The following is a 12,991-nucleotide window of genomic DNA, read 5'->3' as shown; positions in this document are numbered from 1 at the left end:
GACTATTGTTATAATTTATTACTAGAAAGACAGGAGCAATTAAGGACAGAGTGCTGTATTTCTAAAGGAACAAAGGAATGGGAAAGGTTAGTCATAGCTCTCAGCAGTGAGGTCAAGAGGGAGCAGTCTGCAATGCACTGATGCACTGAGTCAACATGTCAGGTAGTACATTGAATCCAGTGGCCATATGGCGGCTTTCCTTTTCAGGTGGAAAGGAGGACAGGCTCTTCCTTTCCCTTTGGCATTTATGCAGAAATCTCTCATCTGAATGTCCTTTGTGTGCAGTACTGTTTTACCTTCCTGCACAGAGTATTGAGATGTTTTTGCCACGCTGGTGCAGGAGACGAAGAAACCCAGAAGAATGTAAAGGGAAATCTTTCGTGGGACTTTCTCTGTGTGGTGGCGCTGTGGGTTAAACCACAGAGCCTAGGACTTGCTGATCAGAAGGTCGGTGGTTTGAATCCCCACGACGGGGTGAGCTCCCATAGCTAGCAGTTCAAAAGCACGTCAAAGTGCAAGTAGATAAATAGGTACCGCTCCAGTGGGAAGGTAAACGACGTTTCTGTGTGCTGCTCTGGTTCACCAGAAGCGACTTAGTCATGCTGGCCACATGACCCGGAAACTGTATGTCGGTTCCCTCGGCTAATAAAGCGAGATGAGCGTCGCAACCCCAGAGTTGGCCACAACTGGACCTAATGGTCAGGGGTCCCTTTACCTTTAAGTGGCCCAGACCAACTAGGCTCAGTGATTGTAGCTGATGACCTAATCCAGGGGTGGGGAAACCTGCATCCCTCCAGATGGTGTTGGATTCCAACTCCCTTCATCCCTGATCATTTGCTAGAGCAACTGATGAGAGAGTCCAGCAACATCTGGGTGGCTATAGGTTCCCCACCCCACCCCTGGATTTTAATCTGTTAGAACTATTTGGCATTGTGGCTCCTATTAGAAGATGGATTGATGTGTCATCTTGAGCCAATAATGAGGCTATAGGTTTTGATGGCACCTGAGTGACACTTTATCATAATTAAGAGTGCAGTGATGGATTAAAGGTTTTCTCCAGAGCTCCATAACGTTTTGATCATAACTTCCCATTCCTGTTCATTCTTAACACAGATTTGAATTAGAACAAGGGTCATCAAGCTGTCTTCATAAATTCAAAGGGGGTGAGGGACAGCATTCTCTGGAGCTAGCCTTTTATTTTTATATAGCAGCAGTCACAGGTTGCTTGCTGGCTCCTAGTCGAATCCAGATTTTTCACCTATTCTCCAAAATGCCTAGGCCTTCTTAGAGAAATGGAGTTTATTTTGGGGGCAGGGAGAAAGAAGCCACCCTTATCTGCAAATAAATCTCATGTAACATCTGCTCTCACAAACTTGGGTTTCAGTAGAGTTTAAGAGCATCTCACACTCCTCATTAGCTCTTGGCTTTTAATCTAATTCATACAGACATTAACATAGAACCCTGCTTCACAATAACATTTTTGTATATGAAGATACCTTTGCAGAGGAGAATAAAAGTTGAATGTAATGTTGACCTGTGCAATTACTTTTGCAACATAAATATATCAATTAGTATGGCTGACTCCTAATTTTCCTGGGTGCAGATTATTTTCCTTTGGAAAAAAACTAATCTCTGAAGTCATTTTTAATATAGAAGCAAATAAATATTTATCCCCAAATGCAAGCTTTACAGTAAGGAATAAGCAAGCAATTAAAAATAACTCAGATGAAATATTACTCGTCCCTCCCAGGCCTACAGCCATATAATTCTATTCTGAACATATGAACACAGAGATTCTGATGTTCATTTTATGGTATATTTGGCTTGTATACTCTCGTTCCGTCTCTTTCCCCATTAGGTACGTGTGCTTTGGGAAAGGACACAACAGAGGGAGCTATTGCTTTCCTTTTGTAATCTCTAGATTTCTGGTTGAGTTACAGAGACTTCTTTGTTTCAGTTTTTCAGATGTTGGGCACTGTCTTGTGCATCAAGTGTTCATGTTGTATCTCCCCTCCCCATGTTTTAAACTTTGCCAGAATAATGTGGCCACTTACTTTTACTTCAACAGCAGTGTCAGAATTATTTCCATCCTAGAGGTGCATTATTAATCTCACATGAGGCAGGAACACACTACAATAATCAGCTTCCAAAAATGAAACTTGTAAAAGCACCACATTATATTTACATCCTCTTTAGTTATACCTAAACTGCTGTTGCTTTTAGGTGAAAGGATACCACCCCATTTACATATCCCATTGTCTTCCCCTTGCTGCTCCTAAGGAGCCTGCTGATGATCTCTTGACCAAATGTCTCAAGATTCCTGAAGCTGAATGCTCTGCCATGGACTAACAGCAATGTTTTATATATATATATATAATAATTTTTTATTCATTTTCCAAACATTTTTATACAATCAACTCATATAACTCTCACATTCATCAATTTTTTACTTCCCTCAGTTTCTCTGCCAATCTTTCATTAAAATTTCTATTGTTAACGCATTTCTGAACTTGTTATTGCCTTTAACCATTCCTCTTCCTTTCTCCTACTTTCTTTTTTACAATATTTCTTAATTTTTCACAGAGACTCTTCAAAACCAACAAGCGTTGTCTGTGCATCACATATGCTTTTCAGATAATCTGTAAATTTCCCCCAGTCCTCGATAAACTTTTGGTCTTTCTGATATCAAATCTTCCCAGTCAGTTTATCCAATTCCGCATATTCAGTCAGTTTCATTCTCCATTCTTCCACAGTTGGAATTTCTTCCTGCTTCCATCTTTGCGCCAGAAGTATTCTTGCAGCTGTTACAGCGTACTGGAAAAGTTTACAATCTTTTCTATTAATTTCATTACCTACCAATCCTAGTAAGAAGGCTTCTGGTTTTCTAACAAATGTATATCTCAACATCTTTTTCAATTCCTCATATATCATTTCCCAGAAGCCTTTCACCTTTTTGCATTCCCACCACATATGATAGAAAGTTCCTTCTTTTTCTTTACATTTCCAACACTAGTTACATGTTTTATACATTTTACCTAATTTAACTGGCGTTATGTACCATCTATATACCATTTTCATTACATTTTCCTTCAGCGCGGTACACGCCATAAATTTTAACCTTTCATTCCATAATTTTGTCCAATCATCATATTGTATATTATAACCAAAGTCTCTGGCCCAATGTTTCATTACTGATTTCACCTCTTCATCTTTTGTATGCCATTCCAACAACATTCTATATATTTTTGACAATTTTTTATACTCATTCTTCAATACCTCTATTTGAAATTTTGATTCTTTTCCTTCATATCCACACATTTTACAGTCTTTTTTAAACATTTCACTAATCTGGTAGTAGTGCAACCAATCATAAATTCTTTCACCTCTTCATAAGTCTTCATTTTCCATTCCCCCCCTCTTACTATCAATTCTCCATAAGTTATCCACCTCCCCCTCATGTTTATCTTTTTCACACTCATCACTTCCAATGGTGAAAGCCAATGGGGGAGTCTTGGTTCCAACAATTTTTTATACCTCTCCCACACCTCTATCAATGATCTTTGGAAGATGTGGTTTTCAAATCCTTTATGAATTTTTTTCTTTTCATACCACAGATATGCATGCCACCCGAATCTATTATCAAATCCCTCTAAATCTAACAACTCTCCATTCACTAATTTAATCCATTCCTTTAACCAACAGAGGCATAATGCTTCATAATATAGTTTCAAGTCTGGCAGGGCGAAGCCACCTCTTTCTCTTGCATCTGTTAATAACTTAAACTGAATCCTTGGCTTCTTGCCCTGCCAGATGTATCTTGAAACTATTTTTTGCCATTCTTTGAAAATTGATGCCCCTTTTATTATCGGTAGTGATTGGAATAGAAATAACATCCTTGGCAGCACACTCATCTTTATTGTAGATAGCCTTCCCCAAAAAGATAGCTTCAATCTTCCTCACACCTCCAGATCCCGTTTTATCCCATTCCAAACAGGTACATAGTTATTTTGAAACAAATCAATATTCTTGGGGGTTAACCATATGCCTAAATATTTCACTTTGTTCACCACTTCCAGCCCTGGACTTTGTTGCATTTCCTCTATTAATTATTGGTCTATATTTTTCGCAATAATTTTGGTCTTTCTCTTGTTTAAATAAAAGCCTGCAACGGACTAACAGCAATGTTATTGATAATCACGTTTTCACCCAGGCACCAGCTTAAAAGAATCACACCATCTTTAAATTTGGGATTTGGCAAAGAAATAGGATGGTCTTCTTAGGGTTTTATTAATAATATTATTAACATGCACCTCTGAGAACAGAGCCTGCCAGTTTTTATCACTGGGCTCTGTTGCATGTTCTTAACAGATGGTAATTAACCTGAACATGCAGACTAAACACAAGCTAGTTTTACTTTTCCCAGTAGAATTGTAAAAAGTAGCCTGACAGATTAGAACAGGCAGAAAACTGACTGTTCTCTATAATGGCATTAAATTTAAATGCCCCTTAAATGCCCCCTTGAAAGCAGCAGTGCCTGTTAGTTCCTTCTCTTACAACTTCATTGGGGTGTATGTTTATATATTTAATAATATTCTACACAAATTAATAATTGCCCACATGTTTATAAGCATGCTCCATGCAGCCAGCATCACCTTAACATTTAGAACTCTGCTTTATGCACAAATTCTATGTTGCCCAGCCAGTAATATCATGCGTGCAATGCTTTGAGAGCAGCAATGCTCGTTTATTTTAAAGGTGAACCAACGTATATCCTGGACCTTTGGCAAGTTGAGAGAAGGCTGTATCAGACCTTACAGAAGAGGAAGTGAGAAGTGAGCAGTGAGAATCCATCAAGGGCAATTCTGCAGAAATTCACAGGAAGGAAAAATGGCAAGTGCCAAGAAAGGGTTACTTGGGGACAAAGAAGCTTGCCTTGATAAAGTGGTCCGATACTGATCTGTGCGTCAGTATGACTTGTCCCTATACAGTCTTTCTGTTTTTGACGTTTTGTTCCTAGCATTTCAATGTCCCCAGTCTCAACAGGACTTTTGGATGGCAAAACAACAATGGGCAAGGAACATGTGCTTTGGACTAAACACATCTCCTTAATTAAAAAGACACGCTCCGCGCTGTTCTTCGGTGCTACATCCTGTGCATCCTCGCTATTCATCAAATCATGCCCCTCTTCCTTGACTTGATAAGTCTCTCCTTCAGACCTCCTGATTCATCAATGGCTTTTGGCTTTGCTGGCTCAAGGCTTTCCTTTGAGCCAAAAGTCATCAAGGCTCAGCTCCAGAGCCTGTTTCGAGTGCCAGACTTCTTCCACCAAGGACATATTCAGTAGTAATAAAAATAGTTACTTGGAGCATGTACAGAGCATATTTCATGCCCATTGGCTAGAAGGAATTAGCACATATGTAGTATCTTAAGGGGAAAAAGCGGGTGGCGCTGTGGGTAAAACCTCAGCGCCTAGGACTTGCCAATCGCATGGTCGACGGTTCGAATCCCCGCGGCGGGGTGCGCTTCTGTCGTTCGGTCCCAGCGCCTGCCAACCTAGCAGTAAGAAAGCACCTCCGGGTGCAAGTAGATAAATAGGGACCGCTTACTAGCGGGAAGGTAAACGGCGTTCCGTGTGCTGTGCTGGCTCGCCAGAGCAGCTTCATCACGCTGGCCACGTGACCTGGAAGTGTCTGCAGACAGCGCTGGCTCCCGACCTATAGAGTGAGATGAGCGCACAACCCTAGAGTCTGGCAAGACTGGCCCAAATGGGCAGGGGTACCTTTACCGTTACCTTTAAGGAAAAAGATATTATGCTTTGTCCTTGAGCCATTTATTATACTGTGTGCATGGGGATGTGTGTGTATATAAATATTAAAATTTCCCTCTCAAAAAGAGAGGATATAATCCTAAAGTATGGATATTTCTGTAAATATCAAGATACATTATAATACCTAATAACTTGAGCCATTATTATATTATAAATTAAGCATATTCTTCACATTTTCTGCATGGTCTCTCCCAGCTTACCCAGACAGCAGTGCCATCGCTACAGGGGGGCTAGCTGGGTTTTTTGCACCGGGGGGAGCCTCCAGGGGGTGCATGAAGGGATGCCAAAATGGGTCTTTGATCCAGGTGAAATAAAGCTTAGTTTTGTCCCTGCATACACATATAAGACCCACTCTAGTTGCCATTGTACAGTGGTACCTCAGGTTAAGAACTTAATTCGTTCCGGAGGTCTGTTCTTAACCTGAAACTGTTCTTAACCTGAGTTACCACTTTAGCTATTGGGGCCTCCCACTGCTGCCGCACGATTTCTGTTTCCACCCTGAAGCAAAGTTCTTAACCAGAGGTACTATTTCTGGGTTAGTGGAGTCTGTAACCTGAAGCGTCTGTAACCCGAGGTACCACTGTAATTTGTTTCAAAATATATTAATCCTGTATTTTATATTGCTGGAATCCACCTGAGGACCTTCTGGTGAAGGGCAGCTAATAAGACTATTCCATTAATGGCTGAAATGCTTTATGCTCTACACACACACACACACACACACACACAGCCTTTTTGCTGTTAAACACAAGTGCTACCCACTCTCCATAACTGTGAGCATTACACCACATCTCGTTTGGAAATGACATTTCCTTTATCATTGTGGATCCTTCGCAAGGTAAAAGGTGACATATATTGCCCTTTCGTGGGCCTGACAAAAGTCCTGTGCCCAAGAACAGTATTGGGCAGGTGGCCATGGATGTAAATGGGAAGAACTGACGAACAGTTTTTAGAACACTGAGTCCTCCTGAGTCACTGTGTTCTCATTTGCTGATTAATAGTAGGATTTAAATATATATATATATATCAGGAAACCCTTAAATACGTGACAGCCATTCTTAGCGGCTGCATATGGGTGAAGAGCCAACGGCACATTAGGGACTGAGAGTGATGAATGAGAATAGGGTCCTTCCTCTACTCTTAAAAAGGGAGGCAGGAGAGGGTAATGGGCATTGTGCTCTAAGTGTCACGCTACCACACTGCTGTTGGTTAGCTGTACGCATGAATGTCTTCTGAATGTTTGTCCACAATCAGAGGCAGTTTCAAGGTGGCACGACCAGCCTGTTGGCACTGCGTCCCATGCTGCCGAGGGTGCCAAAACAAGGCTGCAGAATGGAGCGTGAGAGGTGGGGGATGGATTTTAGCATTGCACAGTGCGCCACTGAAATTTGAGATCCCATAAAAGAAGTGGGAGGAAATGATTAATAAAAGGACCCACAAAGGGGAGGGTGGAAGTCCAGGAGATTCCTTGGGATGTTGTTTTTATTATTTATGTTTGAGTGAGAGCTGGACCATAAAGAAGGCTGACTGCCGAAGAATGATGCTTTTGAACTATGGTGCTGGAGGAGACTCTTGAGAGTCCCATGGACTGCAGGAAGATCAAACCCATGTATTCTGAAGGAAATCAGCCCTGAGTGCTCACTGGAAGGACAGATCGTGAAGCTGAGGCTCCAATACTTTGGCCACCTCATGAGAAGAGAAGACTCCCTGGATAAGACCCTGATGTTGGGAAAGATGGAGGGCACAAGGAGAAGGAGACGACAGAGGACAAGATGGTTGGATAGTGTTCTCAAAGCTACCAGCATGAGTTTAACTGAGAGAGGCAGTGGGAGACAGGAGTGCCTGGCATGCTCTGGTCCATGGGGTCACAAAGAGGCGGACACTACTAAACGACTAAACAACAACACATCTCTGTAAAACTTTAAGTTAAAAAAGCAAAAAATTAAATTTATTTTTTTAAAATAAATTTGAGAGCCCAACTTCTGTCACTGCTGCAACCTCCCTTTCCACCATTTTTAGTTAAGGCCCAATATAGATGTTGCACACCAGACATGGTTAACACCCTCCCTGTTAAAAAGGAAGAGGGATTTAAGACGTTGCAGCCCTCAGAAAATTGGTGATGGAGAAAGAGTCAAATGCCCCAATAAGCTTCTTGAAGCTATGAGGGCAACAGCTTGAGGGGATATGTGTGCTCTGAACCCAATTCTTTTCCTTTGCAAAAACCTCATTTTTTTACTAGTGAATACCACAACCCCAGCTGGCTCATTAATCTTTTCCTACTTCTCTCTGTGGCACAGTTCTGGCCTCCCCTCAACCTGTCTCTTTTAAAACCTCCAGTTCCACTCAGCTTACATTCCCTAGAGGCGGACAGACTACATGGCATCCACCAAATCTTAGTACACAAATGGAAGAATGTTTGCTAACCCTCTGACAGTAACATATTTCCTTGCCAGTGACACCCTGGTCACTTTCTCTCCAAGCCCTCAAAAAGTATTATGCCCACTTTCTAGGCTATATGTAACTTCTGCAGTTGGCTGCTCAGAGCCAGTGTTTTTTCCTCCTGGCTATGCATATTTACTGTCTCTCCCTCTTACCCCTTTTTCATACTCCTTTTAAATTATTCTCTTTGGGAAGGGAGAGAAAGAAAGAAAGAGGGATGAGATCTCATTCACATGTTGGACCCTCAAATTTCAACACAAGGCAGAGTTTGGAAAGTTTGCCTGTGAAGGTTTGCCTACTGCAGAACACAAATGTAGTTTAGAACATACAGTACAGTGGTACCTCGGGTTAAAACTTAATTCGTTCTGGAGGTCTGTTCTTAACCTGAAACGGTTCTTAACCTGAAGCACCACTTTAGCTACTGGGGCGTCCCGCTGCCGCTGCACGATTTCTGTTCTCATCCTGAAGCAAAGTTCATAACCCGAGGTAATATTTCTGTGTTAGCGGAGTCTGTAACCTGAAGTGTATGTAACCTGAGGTACCACTGTATTTTAATAGTTAGAGAGCTAATTCAACCCAGGGTGTTGCCAGAGAACCCTTGCAAGCTTAATGTGCTGTGTTTGCTGACAAAAATTGCTCACGTCCAATCTGACGTATATTGCTTTTTGTCACATAGTCTAGGGTAGGAGTGGTCTAGGACATTGTCTTACCAACTGATCAGCTTCAGTTGTATTGTTACCTGTCAATGTACAGAGTGCTTTCCTTAGGGAGATGTTCCCTATCCCCTGATGGCTCAACCCTTACCCTGCTTGGCTAACAGGGCAAGAGTGCCTTGTTCTTTTCATTTCGATTTGCTTCTTTCAGTGGGGGCCATGTTTAATCTATACTGAAAGAACCAGTGCTGCAGTGGCTGTTCTTGGAGAGAGATTGCACAGACAGCAGCACAACCGATTTGTTTCAGCCAGTTCTGCTTTCTAAGGACAGCTGATTTCCCAGAACTGAAAAGATTAACCAGAGCTAAAAATGCTAATAAAACAGCATTGCAGAATAGTGGCTGGCTTCGGACCAGATTTGGCTCACAGGCTGCCTGTTGCACAACACTGCCTGTTTGATTAGCATACCCTTTTTGTGATAGTTTACTACACTGGTTAAGAACTGAATACTCAGGGTGGTATAGTGATGATTGAATCACTATGTAACTTTGTCCTTTAAAAAGGTAAAGGGACCCCTGACCATTAGGTCCAGTTGTGGCCAACTCTGGGGTTGCGACGCTCATCTCGCTTTATTGGCCAAGGGAGTCAGTGTACAGCTTCCGGGTCATGTGCTCAGCATGACTAAGCCACTTCTGACGAACCAGAGCAGCGCACGGAAATGCCATTTACCTTCCCACCAAAGCGGTTCCTATTTATTTACTTGCACTTTGATGTGCTTTTGAACTGCTAGGTTGGCAGGAGCAGGGACCGAGCAACGGGAGCTCACTCCATTGCGGGGATTCGAACTGCCGACCTTCTGATCGGCAAGTCCTAGGCTCTGTGGTTTAACCCACAGCGCCACCTGCGTCCCTCCTCTTTGTCCTTTTTGTCCTTTAGGGCGTATCAATTTCACAAATGTTCTGTTATTATACTTGCAAATGTGCTCTCACAGCTGAGTTACTTCTGCCCCCTTCAACATAACATTTACCCTACAAAACTCAACTGCAAATAATAAAAGGTAGGTTAGAAACTGGAGTGAAAGGAACAATTTTATTTACTCTGTGCAAAGCTGTCCTCGCTAAAATTGAGTGTAAAAGTTCCTCTATAGCAAATTCTGCAGAATATGGCTGTGCAAATATCTCTAACACCAGCCCACTTTTCAGAAGTTACATTCGTAGATAAAAAGGACTGTACACTTATCTTGCCCTCAGGGAAAACTGAAGGAACTGAGCATGTTTAGCCTGAAGAAACAAAGATTAAGTGGAGGGAGGAGGGCAGGAGATGGGTCAATATCTAAAAGATTATCAGAAAGAAATAGTAGAGGAGAGGGCTAATAACAGTAGGTTTAAATTACAGGAGGGAGGCTTAGAAAAGACAGGTTCAATTGGTGTCTATAAAACAAGGATAGCTATGTGCATCACCAAATAGAAATATTTTTTGTCTGCTAATGTTTCTTCCACACTAAATATATTGTGTGGAACACTTACAACTTTCCTTCCTGTAGTGATTCGATTTTGGAAATATTATTCAGTTTCCCCAGCAAATTTCACAGCAAAACAGTGGTACCTTGGGTTACATATGCTTCAGGTTACAGACGCTTCAGGTTACAGACTCTGCTAACCCAGAAATAGTACCTCGGGTTAATAACTTTGCCTCAGGATAAGAACAGAAATCGTGCTCCGGTGGCGCGGCAGCAGCAGGAGGCCCCATTAGCTAAAGTGGTGCTTCAGGTTAAGAACAGTTTCAGGTTAAGAATGGACCTCCGGAACGAATTAAGTACTTAACCTGAGGTACCACTGTACATTGCTGGCTTGAAAAAGCAATCTTCTCCTTTCTCATCCAGCCCAGCAAACATGATAATTATTTATTGCCGTTGACATAACAGAAGATCACTGCTTGACAGGCACCGATTGGATCATGCCTGTATCACATAGAGCAACATCTGCCCACATCATTTAGTGTTTAATTTGCCCCCCCTTTTTTCCTGGACATGCTGTCATATTCCTTATATTCTCAGACCCATTGATTCATCTAGTCCCAGCATGTCTACACACCAGGGGTCAGCAAACCTTTTCAGGAGGGGGCCGGTCCACTGTCCCTCAGACCTTGTCGGGGGCTGGATTATATTTTGGCGGGGGGGGGAATGAATTAATTCCTATGCCCCACAAATAACCCAGAGATGCATTTTAAATAAAAGCACACATTCTACTCATGTAAAAACATGCTGATTCCCAGACCATCCACGGGCTGGATTTAGAAGGCAATTAGGCCGGATCCAGCCCCCGGGCCTTAGGTTGCCTACCCATGATCTACACCAGTGTTTTTCAACCACTGTTCCACGGCACACTAGTGTGCCGCGAGATGTTGCCTGGTGTGCCGTGGGAAAAATTGAAAAATTCGAAAGATTTTTTAAAAAAATATCAAATTTTCGCCCACTAGGCTGGCGCCGGACTGTGTCCACCCTATTTTCCATCCGTCCTGGGTGGGGATCAGATCGGATGGGATCGGATAAGAGCGGACAGGTGGTCCGCTCTCATCCGATTCCCCATAGAGAGCAGCGGGGCTCTGACATCTCCCTCTCCGCACACAGAGCGGAGACGGAGCTGTCATCCGCCGGCTCAGCGGGGAATCAGCGGATCAATCCCCGCTGAGCAGAGAATGGTCCGCAACATTTTTGTTTGCCATTAAAGAAAAAAATATTAAACATTTTCTAATGGTGGTGTGCCTCGTGATTTTTTTCATGAAACAAGTGTGCCTTTGCCCAAAAAAGGTCGAAAAACACTGGTCTACACTAACTGCAGTACTGTAGCTGTCCAGGATTTCAGGAAGGCTTTCCCAGCTTTACTCAGTCAGGTCAGGAGTTGGGACTATTTGTTTGCAACAGCACACAAGGATGACTGATGCGAACATAGGAAATCGCCTTATGCCAGCTGTCAGGCATTGCCCATGTCGCCCCATCTTGGCTACTTTAACCACCAGCAGATCTCCAGGATCTCAAGCAGCAATGGGTCTCTCCCAAGACTTACTGCCTAACCCTTTTGGCTGAAGACAACAGTGTCTGACCCCAAGACTGTCTGCATGCAAAGCATATGCTATTATACCACCAAGCTATTGCCACCTGCTCCTTTTTCCAGCCCATGTGCAGGAGGAAGCCTTCATCCATGTCTGTGTTGTGAGCTCTTAATGTGCTTTACGCTTACGGCTGTAGTGCCATTCATTTCTTTAAAGAGACAATAGCACTATTTCTTGTAATGGATGGGGGCAGGAAGAGCATGGATTCGGAAGAATACACACACACACACACACACACACACACACACACACACTTACTTCCTGGAAAAGACCCTGATGTTGGGAAAGGACACAAGGAGAAGGGGATGACAGAGGACGAGATGGTTGGAACAGTGTTCTCGAAGCTACCAGCATGAGTTTGATCAAACTGTGGGAGGCAGTGGAAGACAGGAGTGCCTGGCGTGCTCTGGTCCAGGGGGTCACGAAGAGTCGGACACGACTAAACAACAACAAATATATATATATAATAGCATGTCTTTTTCTGAGGTTGGGGCAGATAGGTAGCATCACTAGCATTCATGCATTTTATTCCTGTGCTCAGGTGGCATTCAGCCTTAAAGGATAATTTTAAGAAAGGCTCAGAAAATGTTTTTATGCGCCCAATCTGCCAGGCGCTAAGTGCTCTTGCAGAGCCACTAATGGGGCTTGCACACTCGCGGAACCTCATTTCTCATGGCTGTCGTGACACTGTCGGATGGAATTATTGATTCCCCCACCTCTTGTATAAAAATACTATAGCTGAAGGATGGAGAACATGCACTCTCCCTGTCACAGAGAGGAGGACCCTTGAATCGATTAGGCTGCAATACTAGCTGTTCACCTGCGAGTAAGCCCTATCAAATTCGACAGGACTTCTGAGAAGTCATGATTAGGACTTGTGCTGTTAATAGTTGGAATTGCTGTAAAATTTTGCCAAGAAAGGTGAAATATCCCAAGCAAATTTGGATGGTCCTGCTCTGCC

This window comes from Podarcis gaigeae, assembly GCF_964106915.1.
Source record: "Podarcis gaigeae genome assembly, chromosome: 9".
Classification (NCBI taxonomy): domain Eukaryota; kingdom Metazoa; phylum Chordata; class Lepidosauria; order Squamata; family Lacertidae; genus Podarcis; species Podarcis gaigeae.
The sequence above is the reverse complement of the archived record's forward strand: the minus strand, read 5'-3'. Positions refer to the sequence as shown.